This window comes from Dioscorea cayenensis, chromosome 9, assembly GCF_009730915.1.
Source record: "Dioscorea cayenensis subsp. rotundata cultivar TDr96_F1 chromosome 9, TDr96_F1_v2_PseudoChromosome.rev07_lg8_w22 25.fasta, whole genome shotgun sequence".
In the NCBI taxonomy this organism is placed as follows: domain Eukaryota; kingdom Viridiplantae; phylum Streptophyta; class Magnoliopsida; order Dioscoreales; family Dioscoreaceae; genus Dioscorea; species Dioscorea cayenensis.
In genome coordinates this window covers 23,837,416-23,849,487 of record NC_052479.1, presented here as the reverse complement: position 1 = coordinate 23,849,487, position 12,072 = coordinate 23,837,416, and the positions used below count along the sequence as shown (strand labels likewise).

General features: G+C 34.8%; 1 pseudogene; it reads left to right on the top strand.

Moving 5' to 3' along the window:
* Positions 1 to 2,531: 2,531 nt before the first annotated feature.
* Positions 2,532 to 11,534, top strand: LOC120268594 (annotated as a pseudogene).
* The last annotated feature ends 538 nt before the right edge of the window (positions 11,535 to 12,072 follow it).

The window sequence follows — 12,072 nt, the reverse complement described above, 5'->3', positions numbered from 1 at the left end:
TAGGATGTATTCGTTTCATTGAACTTCTTTATTATGCTTTCAATAAATTGATGTTTATTGTGAGTTCCAACCTTGAATGCTTAATTGTATGAACATTTCCCCTAGAGTGACACTAGGGTTGAGAGTTCTTATTGGTAACCTTGTGAGTAAGTGACACACCACTAGCGTTAGACAAAGCTAGGTTGTAGAGGGTTGAGAGGGTGAGTCGAGAGATACAGGAGCGTCCCCTTTCCCCTCCGACGTGATAGATTCTACCTCCGTTCCTCGAGTTCTTTGTGGCCATAATGGAGTGAATGGTCTAAGGGATGAACCTCCGCTGGGGCCTAGTTGCGCATGCAATGGAGTGAAGCGTTGAGAGGATCTTAGTATCTAGGGCTTAATTGTGGCTAGGGACCTTCCACCTGGACCAAAGGAGTAGGTCTATATTTAGGAAGAGATTTATGACTTGGAATCCCTAGAGCTCATTGCAACTCTATATGAGTGCGAGGTGTTGAGATTGTTCGATTTCTCCTCCGGGACATGTATAGAGTTAGGCATAGTTGACCTTAGATTTGGGACTATGTATGTAAGGATTTCCATGACTCACCATTGTATTGATTAGGAAGCATAATAGAGAGTTCTTGCACTTGAAGCGATCATCCTAGGTGAAGCATTATCCGAGTACCCCATTCTTTATCGATTGTCTTACCCCTCTTCTTACTTTTGCTCTTTCACTTGTTGTTTTTATTGTTGAGAATTGAATCAATTTCACACTTATCACTATTGATATTCCACATAGCTAAGAATCAAATTAAGTATTTTCACTCCCTACTCCCTGTGGATTCGACCCCGCTCACCTGGGATTATTACTTTGACAAGCCCATGCACTTGCGGGATATAAGCAAGGGGACCTTGTCAGAGGATGCCGACATGGAGGACTAGGAGGCCAGAGCAACAAACGAGCTTGTAGGAGATGGAGAGGTGGGAGGAAACACCGAGGAGAACATCAAAGATTCTGAAGCTCTCAAAGCTCTAAAAAAAATTCCGGCCACAAAGACACAAATCCGACGAACATCGACCAAAAGATCACCCGAAAAATTTTCCGGAAAACCGCTCTAATACCATGTTAGATGTTGATAAGAATGGGCATGCTTTCATTAAGGCAAGAGGCCAATAAATAGATACAATGTGTATAAATACAAAAGTAGATAGTATGCATAAATAGTAAGATACAAAGTATAGTTTATGTATATACTAGTCCTCTAACAGTTTAGCAACTAAAATATAGATGATTGAATCACCTATTCCAAGCATTGGAGGCTACCCAAGAAAGTTTAGCGATTGAAAATATAGATGATCGCATCACTCATGTCAAGCACTATACGCCACCAAAGTTGCTTAACAGGTTAGCAAATCAGGTTTGTTTACGCTTTCTTTCATTTAATTATTGCTTGACTGAAATTCAATTCTGAATGGATCTTAAATGTATTAGCTTCTTTAAGTCATGATAGATTGGAATATTTTATGTTACAATAACTTATTTTATCAACCCAAGCCTTATCTGGTTTCTCCATTGTAAAGTGGCAAAATATGAAATTTCTAACATAAAACAAATTGTTATCTTATGAATGAAAAAACTCAGGGCCTTGTCAACCATTGGATAGCTTAATAATAGCAGACAAGAGTGCTAAGGGGAGGGCAAAAGTTCGAATCTTTCCACTATTTTTGTACTTTTGATGCATTGTAGACTCGGGTCCAATATTGTTCATTAATACTACTGTTCATAAGCCTGGGTGTGGGTCTCCTGTGGGAGAAACAATGGTTTCACCCCTCTAGAATTGCAGGGTAGGGAAACTTTTCTAGGAGATTCGTAAACCACTGTAACTAGTATACTTTTGTACTTGTTTATCCATTTAACAATTCCTTAAATAGGGGTGCTTGTCGCCTATTAGTAAAAAAAAACGAAAAAACAAAAACTCGGCAGTTTGGTATTGCATGTTCTCATTTTTTATTTTTCTATCTATTTTAAAAACACAAACATGTTTGAAAATTTTTGTTTATGTTTTAGTTTTTTTAAAAGATAAATAGAAACACAATTATTAAAAAGAAAAAAAATACAAGCTTTATGAGATTTTCCCAAATAAGTACAAGTAATTATTTTATTTGTTGTAAAAATAAAATCCAAAAAATAATTTTTAAATAGTATAGGTGCTTATAAAATGTTTATCCATGTTATAACTTATTTTATTACGTAAAAATCTGACATTATATATTTATTTATTATGCTATCTATATTATACAGGAAGATATAGTTGGCAAAAGATATTTTATTGATTGTTGTATATATAATACAAGATTTAAGTCTATTATATATATATATATATTTTTAATTATATTAGAAAAATGCAATTAAAGAAAATATTTATAAATTACTGGCAATAATGAATTGTACCTTAATAATATACAATCAAATTTCATAAAATCATAAAAGAATCATCTAAGATTATTCTTTGATGTCAAATATAATGAAAAGTACCTAACCACCATTAGACATGGCCATGGTACAAGAATTAGCGATTCCGGTTCTGGTTCCTGAACCACAGATTCTGATTCAAAGAAACCTTGAACCGGAGGAACCGAACTGCTTAGGCAAGATTCTTAGCGGTTCGGTTCTGGTTCCGGTGGTTCAGATCCAAATTCCTTGTTTGACGGTTCATACATTTTGGTTTTTATTTATTTATTTATTTATTTTTGTTAAACTAAATAATCCAATATTTCAAATTAAAATTAACAAAAAAATACAAGAATTAATTTAATACAATATTTTATAAAAAAAATAAAAGTATTAATCAAAAACAATATTTTGCAATAAAAGTACAATAGGAGAAGAAATAAAAAATAAAATAAAGGGCTTGAACTTAGTTATATTAAGTTGCCTACATATCCTCTCGAGGAATCATAGCCCACGTAGTTCTTTTATTTTTGTTATACACATTTTCCATATTCCCGCAATGGCTAATTGTTTGCTTCATGAGGGACCCTAGATTCTGGCTGGTCGCTGGCATAATGCATATGTAATTTGGTTTAATTGGTCAAACATAATCAATTGCTAATGGCCGATGTCACAACCAGTTGAAACTTGGAAACCTTGTCATATGGCCCCATATTACAAATACTCTATCTAAGTCTAACCAAAATTACCAAATAAGTGAAAGCTAACATGTAATTTGGTTGAACCGGATGTTTGAACCGCCGGTTTAAACTTCCAGTTGAACTGGCGGTTGAACGGTTTTCAAATTTCTGAAACTGGAACCAAACCTTGTATGAAGGTTTAGGTTTTGGTTTTAGGATGGTTGTGGTTCTACCGGTTCTAGTTTGGTTTTTCCAGTTCAATTCCAGTTTTGTTCCACGGTTTTGGTTTAAAATGGCAACATTTAACCACCATATCAGTATTGTTTACAAATAATTATATATGTTATATAAAAATTTGTCTAATTTTGGAATGTAAGGTAACATTGTCAAAATTTCTATTAGAGTTGGTTTGAAAGGATATTATGTGAAAGGCTTATCATAATAACAAAATGATTTATAATCAGGGACGGAACCAGGACTTGATGGTAGGGGGCTGAAGCCTAAAAGCAAAACAAAAAAAAAATAAAAAGTAAAAAAATAATCCAACAAAATAATTATTTTAAATGAAGAATAATGTGCTAATATAACCAAAATTTGAATACACATATTATAAAAAATATAAAGTATAATTTAAAATTTTGTTATTACCGATAGCAAATATATGAGATTTTCAATAATTCAACTAATAAGAATACATCTCAAGTTTGTATTTTTTTAAATTATGGTAAAATTGATCCCTCTCACTACAAACAACTAAATTATTGTTTATAAAAACACTTTTGTTGTTTCACTCTAGCATATACGATACATTATAACATACATGTATATATGTTAGGCCTCATGATCAATTCAAACTTTTTTTAAATTATTAAAATTTGTATATAAGATTTATTTTATTAAAATTTTGAAATAATAGTAATTTTTAAATTAGAAAAACAAAATGTGAAAAAAAAAACGCATCAATCACATACCTTATAGATAAACCCACTAACCACTCAAGCACACCCACATTTCAAATTTTTATATGTCCAAATATTGTATTTTACATGAAATTAATATAGAAAAATCAAAAACCACCAAATATTATATTACTTAAAAAGTATTTTTTCCGGCCCCGAGGGGGGGCTTCAACCCCTGCTAGCCCCCCCTTGGTTCCACCCCTGTTTATAATTACTAAGTTAGTGGATAAGGATAGGATAAATTTATGATTTTAACTAAAGTTGATATTGCCAAAGTCACCATCTAATTCACTAATATCAAAATAACTTGTGTACAATACAAGGCCTTTTATTTAATTATATGTCACTAAAAATACAGTTATCATGTGCTTAATCTTCAAAATATAGCAACTCTTTTTTATACCCCTCACAAAATTCAAAAGTATGCTTCTATACTTGTCCCGTCAAATTAGTTAACTAATTAATTATAAAATTTAATAAATTACTAATTTTCTTAATAAAATGGATGAATTGGTCACCTCAACCAATGTTGTGACAGAAAATTGATGGCCCAAGCTCTCATTTTTAAGAATGAAAAAAATAATATTTTTACAAAAATGGGTTTACTGAATATGTTTTCTAAAAGACGTTGATGTCAAATTAGTATTCACGGCATCATCTATGCAATTATTTTTTCTCTTTAAAAATATGACTTTAATTTTCCTTTATCATCTTAACCCTGAATCTAAATCTTAATAGCAAACGGTAAGTAAAATCTCCTCTCTAAACCCTAAATTATAAATTGTTAACAACGCCTTAGGGTTTAGGGTTTAATATTTAGGCTTTGGGTTTTAGAATTTTGGGTATAAGGTTTTTAATATTTGGATTTTTTTGACTTGGTTATTGTCACCGCGATATCAATTAAGCCAAATCAACATTCTTTAATCTTATATTTACTTTAAAAAAAAACTCAAAATTTTATTTTAAGAGTCTGACAACCACCAAGAAACCTTATAACAAATACACAAGCCTGTATATCTATATATTGACATACAGGGTCAGGTCACCATGCATCACAAGCATTGAACACTTAAAATGAAGTTGCTATAATTGCTGTAAGCTATAGTTACTTCTCACTGATCACTGACTTCATAGCTTACGCATTCTTATATTTCATCCTTTTCCACTTTGTTAAGGGACTTCATCTTGGGAGGAACCAAGCACCGAGGCTTCCTCCAGGGCCGAAGGGATGGCCAGTGATGGGGCCCTGCCACTGGGGACCATGTTGCACATCGCGCTGGCTTGCATGGCGAAGCGCTACGGGCCGGTGATGTGCCTAAAGTTAGGAGTGGTTGGTGTGGTGGTTTCTTCCACTACTGATGCTGCCAAAGTGTTTCTGAAGACACTTGATGTAAATTTTTCCAACAGACCTATTTGATTCTGGTCCTACTAATTTTTCTTATGGAGGTCAGGATCTTGTATTTGCTGAATATGCACCAAGGTATTACCATTTAGTGATTATTCATGATGAATGAGTCATTAAAGTATAACACACATAATACGACAGTGTGTTTAACACATGCTAATCATTTGGCAGGTGGAAGTTGTTGAGCAAGCTTTATAATTTGCACATGCTGGGGACTAAAGCACTTGAAAACTCCCATGGGCAAAACCAGGTTTGCTCTGCACCTTATTGTTACTTCAGGTATAGGTGAATCTTGAATTCTTACTGTTATTTACAACCCCTCTCGGATTTGTGATCAACGTTTTGTTTGGGATGAACTTACTCGTATAGCTAATTTGAACCTCCCTTGGTTTCTCATTGGTGATTTCAATGCTATAATTTCAATTAATGAGACAAAAGGGGGTTCTTAACATTATTATCTTCGTAAAGGTAGAGCCTTCTTTGAATTTATATCTACTAATAATTTATTGGTTGTTAAGTTCACAGGTCATAAATAATTTACCAGGTGCAACAATCAGTATGGGTTGGCTTGGAGGTGGGCTTGGCTTGATCGCTGTCTAATCAACTCTTCCTACTAAGTCTTCTTTCGATACTTATTATAAAAAAACATCTCCCTCATACTTTTTGTGATCATGCCCCTCTTCTTTCTCACAGTTTCTCCTTCAAATGGGCATAAAAAAAGAATGTTTCATTTTGATAATTTTTTGTTTGATTATCTTGATTGCCATTCTGCAGTTCGAGAAGCTTGGAACTTTAGGCCTCATTTCCAATCCTATACATGGATTTCACTCATCTTATTACGCGAAATAGAGCTAATATGATTTCCCTGCAGTAACTACGGTCTTAATTCTCTTGACTCAAATATTAATAAAATTGAGATGGATATTTTGGATGTAGAAAATATTGATGCTACGAGTGAGACTGGAATTCATCCTAACCCTACTTCTCTGTACAACAAACTGTCCTTCCTTCAACGTCAGCATTCTCTGAAGTGAGCACAGTGCGCTCGCCCTCTTTGGGTTCAATGCGGTGACAATAATAGCAGTTTTTTCCATAATTCAGTTCATTTCCGTAACCATCGAAATAATATCTCTCTTATCTGTGATTCTAATGGGGCATGCTTTTCTGATCATCATGGTATTGGGAATGTTTTTTTTGTTCTTTCTTCACTAACATTTGGACTGAGCCTTCTAGCAGGAACTTTGAAAAAATTCTATATGCTCTCCCTGACAATCTTCCATTTATTTCCTCTAAGGAAGGAGAGATGCTTGTCCACGAAGTTACTAAGAATGAGGTATTCCTTGCACTTCAATCCCTCCCCTCTCGTAAGAGCCAGCGCCCTGATGGCTTTAATGCTAAATTTTACCTTTTTCTGGAATGACATTGGTGATTCTCTCTTTGAAGCGATTAAGTATTTTTTTGATAATTCTGTTATGCCTAAAACTTGGGGTAAGACCTTCATCTCTCTCATTCCTAAAAACCATGATCTTAAGTTTGTATCAGACTTTCGTCAGATTTCTATTTGCAATGTTTGCTATAAAATCATCTCCAAGGTTTTAGCTAATTGTCTTAAGATTATTCTGCCTAGGATTATTGGTTGTGAGCAATGTGGTTTCATCTCTGGCCGTAATCCTTTCGATAACATTATTGCTCTTCAAGAAGTGGCCCACACTAGATATCGAGACTATTCAAACCCTCCTAGGATGATAGTAAGGTTAGACATTGAAAAAGCTTATGATACTCTGAATTGGAATGCAATTCTTGCCACTCTCACCCGAATGAATTTTCCTAGCCATTGGATCACTTGGATTCAAGCTTGCATTAGCTCTGCTTATTTTTCCCTATTAATTAATAAGCAGCCCACCCCTTGGTTTAAATCTTCTCGAGGCCTCAGACAAGAAGATCCACTGTCATCGTATCTTTTCATTACAGTTGCTCAAAATCTTATAGCTCTTTTGAATTTTGCTCTGAGTCATCGCATGATCCCAGGATTTGATTCATCACTTAGACACAACTTCAATCATCTTATGTATGCAGATGATTTAATCCTTATCACGCATGCCACCCATAAAGCTTCTCATAATATAAATCTTTGCTTATCCATTTATAAGCATCTTGCTGGTCAGCGCGCCAATCCTCTCAAATCTGAAATCTACTTTCCTTCCATATGGAGCTTTTCCGTTCAAATAAAAAACTAAAGTTTAGTATAAGAAACATCCTTAATTTTAAATATGGAGCTTTTCCGTTCAAATATCTTGGAGTTTTGATCTCTCCTAAGCATCTTGCTCAACCTGTTATTCATAGCATGCTTGATAAGATCAATAGTACTATATCTTTTTGGAATCATTCTAGAATCTCTAAGGCTGGAAAAACAATCCTCATCAATTCCTCTGTTATGTCTACTTCTTTGTACTATCTTTCAGTATATCTTGTCCTTGATTATGTGTTGGATGGTATATCTAAGGCAGCTAGGTCTTTCTTTTGGGCTAAGGGTTGCAATAGAAAATGCATGAATTCAGAAAGTTGGATAGTTATTATGCTTGACCGGGCTGAGGGGGGTTTGTCTATTCAGAATCTTTGTGTTTCCAAAACTTATTTAATGGCTAAAAATGTGTTCAAATATCTCAATAAGCATGATTCTATATGGGTTGATATCTTGTATAATAAGTATGGTTCCATGAATTTTTAGTCCAATTCAATTCCTGCTAACTGCTCTTGGTTTTTCAGAGGTCTGTGGAATACTGATTCTTTCTATTAAGCCTTTTTTGTGGATGAAAAGGGTTAACCATAGCAACACTAATTTTTTGACGGGCACTTGGTATTTTGAGATTCCAATTGCATTCAAGCCAACATTCCTTCATATAGATTTATCCTATGATCACTTTTGCCTCTCTGAATTTCTAGTTGGGAATTCATGGAACCTGAACCTTCTTAATTTGATTTTTAGTGATAATATCAACTTTAATTATCTCATTCCTGAGAATTTTAATCATGATCATGAAAATTGGTGGGTCTGGTATCCTGAGTCAAAGAAGCACACTATTCCATCCATGGTTTATAATCACTTTTGTCATAGTGATGCTTCCACTGATTATTGGGATGGTTGGACAAACTTATGGCGCCTCAAAATTTCTCCTAGAGCAAAGCATTTTATCTGGCTACTTCTTCACAATGCTATTAAGACTCATGAATTTCTATACAGGTTAAACTTGGGGCCTCGTACTTACTGTGCATTATGCAACCTTGATTATGAGAGTTCTGAACATCTTTTCAACCATTGTCCAAAAGCTTAATGTATTTGGGGTTTAATCAGTATAGCTACTGGCAAAAACATATCTTTCAATAATGATTTTATCTCTGGAAATTGGCTCAGCTCGTTTCAGAATGGTTCAAATCTGTAAACAAAATCCATCGTTACTATGATTGCTTGGCTAATTTGGAAAGCAAGGTGTAAACTCATCTTCCAGAATGTAGCTATGAATTGCTATGTTCTCACTTCTCAAGCAGTGTCTCATGTCAGGGAGTATTTTTTACTTAGTCCTCTGCTATAGGGAGAAACCTCCTAATCAATAACTTTTCCCCTACTGATGCTCCATTTCTCTTTTTTGCTGCAGTTTGGAATCGCAAAACCATCAAGTCTGATGCTGACTTCTACATTTCCAACTCTAGCTCAAGTTTAGTTCTTGCTGGATGTGGTCCTTCTATGGCTGAGTCTGGAATTGAAGCTAAAGCACATGCTCTTGCTATTGCGCTGCAGAATGTATTGAACCTGAGTTTTTCCTGCAAGCATGTTTTTACGGTAAATGGGGAACTTCTAAAAGGCCACCAATCTAGGTAACCGCAAGCATTATGGTGACTTGATCCTTTGATTACAAATATCACTAATCTCCTAAAAGAGGTCAATTTTCCTCAGATTCACATCATACCTCAATGTTGGATGAAAGTTGCTGTCAGTCTAGCCATTCACTTATCTATCAAGCATACTTTAACCTTGTTTCATCAAGGAAGGGACCTGCCACACTGCATTATGAAGCAATTTTAATAATTCCCTCCTTTTTTTTTCAGTTCTTCTATTTTGTTTTGCCTTTGTACTCTGTAGTTTTCCTTTTGGTTCCTTGAATAAATAGCTTACTGAGCTCCCTTTCCCTAAAAAGAAAAAAAAAAGAGCACTTGAGAACTAGGCACACATATAACACAATGAAATGGGACACACTATTGGCACTATGCTAGAAGTGAGCTCGAAGGGGAAGCCTGTGATGCTTGCTGAATTGCTTAGCTATGCCATGGACAACATGATCGGTGAAGTAATGCTGGGAGAAAGGGTTTTTGTGGAGACGGGAACTGAGGCAGAGTAGTTTAAGGACATGGTGGTGGAGTTTATGACGTTGGCGGATTGGTGAACTTTGGGGATTACTTGCCGATGTTGGCATGGATGGATTTGCAAGGAATCAAAGGAAGAATGAAGAAGTTGCAAAAGAAATTCGATGTGATGTTGACAAGGATGATCAAGAAGCATATAGAAACAGCTCAAAATAGGAAGCGGAAGCCGGACTTGTTGGATACTATAATGGCTAATAAGGACAAATCTGTCGCTGAAAGGCTCTCCGATGATAGTGTCAAGGCTGTTCTATTAGTATGAATCTCAGGGGGTTTCACAAACCGAGTTGACCTCAAACACCCCCCAGTTTAAGCTCAAGCTCGGCTCGATTGAGTGATTCTCGGGTTCAAGTGTTTGAGCTTCGGCCTGGCTTGATTGAATCGCTTTCAAACTCGAGCTTCAACTTGATCAGTATAAAATAAAGTTACATATACAATATATGATATAGTAAACAAGGTAATTTCAAGCTCAAACACCCCCTTGTTTGAACTCGAAAGCTCAATAATAAAGCTCAACGGACCGATTTTTTAACACGTCAAACACAATCTGTCTTACAATAGTTTGAATTATTAACACCCGTAGGTATCATACATTCTTTAATTTCAATATTCACAATTATTTATTTATTCATTTATTTATTAGCAATGAGAGTTAATTTTAAATGGTTCCTTTTCAATCTCTTTTTTTTATTAGCAATAATAGTTTATGTTAGATTGTTCCTTCTAATCTTCTTGCACGATGGATGAGCAATATAAAAACATTTAGTTGATTTTTAACTTTATTTATATATTATTTAAGAAGAATAGGCACATAATGATGTTTGAAGTATACATGTTCACGAATCTATCTAAAATCATATTAATCTTCACATATATTTAAACACAACATTAAATTCAATGAAATTTTTATATAAATGAAAATCATAAAAAAAATTACATGAAAGCAATAATTAAAAGAAAATTGATTTTATTATTATTAATTTCTACTTCTTACATATAAATTATAGGACTTATTGACAACGGGGACAGACACATCATCAAGCACCATAGAGCGGGCAATAGCGGAGATGCTAAAGAACCCAACCATCATGAAGCGAGCTCAATCTGAAATGGATCAAGTTATAGGCCAAAATCATAGGCTAATTGAATCTGACATTCCTAATCTTCCCTACCTACGAGCCATATGTAAAGAATCATTCCGTAAACACCCTTCCACACCTCTCAATTTTCCACATGTGTCCTCAAATGATTGTGAAGTTAATGGCTACTACATCCCAAAGAAGACCAAGCTTTTAGTCAACATCTGGGCAATTGGGGGTGACCCGGAAGTGTGGAATGACCCACTAGAGTTCAATCCAGAGAGGTTCTTAATAGGTCAGGCTAGCAAGATGGATCCGAGAGGGGCTGACTTTGAGTTGATCCCTTTTGGGATAGGTAGAAGGATTTGTGCGGGCGCAAGGATGGGAGTAATGCTGGTGGAGTACATATTAGGAGTGATGATTCACTCATTTGATTGGGAGAATGGGTACAAGAATGAGTCAGAGATGATGGACATGGATGAAGTATTTGGTCTTGTGCTCTAAAAGAAGGTACCTATTTCTGCATTTGTAAGACCAAGCTTAGCTCCTGATATTTATGCATGACGGAAGTGGTGATCAACGGAATATTTATGTTTGTTTGAGTAAGAGCTTGTTTAAATTGACTTGTGGGAAAAATTTGTTGATAAATGTTTCTTTTTAAATAAATCCTGTTGGTTGTGATCCAAATGCTTACTTTTTTTGACGTATTAATGCATAAGTGTTTTTATAGTAGAAATATTGTTACGATTTTTATTTAAGTGTCTTTCAATGAGACATTACTTAAATTGAATGATAGCATTGATTAAGTAAATTCCTTTGATCTAACACGAGAGCCTTTAAAACTCCTCGTAATAAAGTCATTACTAAGATGATAAATTTGTTCTTACAAATAAAAGAATATTTGTGGTGGTATTACAAACTCTTACAAAATATATTATGTAAGACATGAGCATTTGAGATCATGTCACACTCTAGACCTGGCCTGCCCGAATCCGACAAGAGGGTAAACAATTGGATACCCACAAAGCGAAGACCCAATATGCGTGCAAGACCTCAAAACTTGTCTTAAACTAGATTAAAACTATCAAACAATTGGATATAA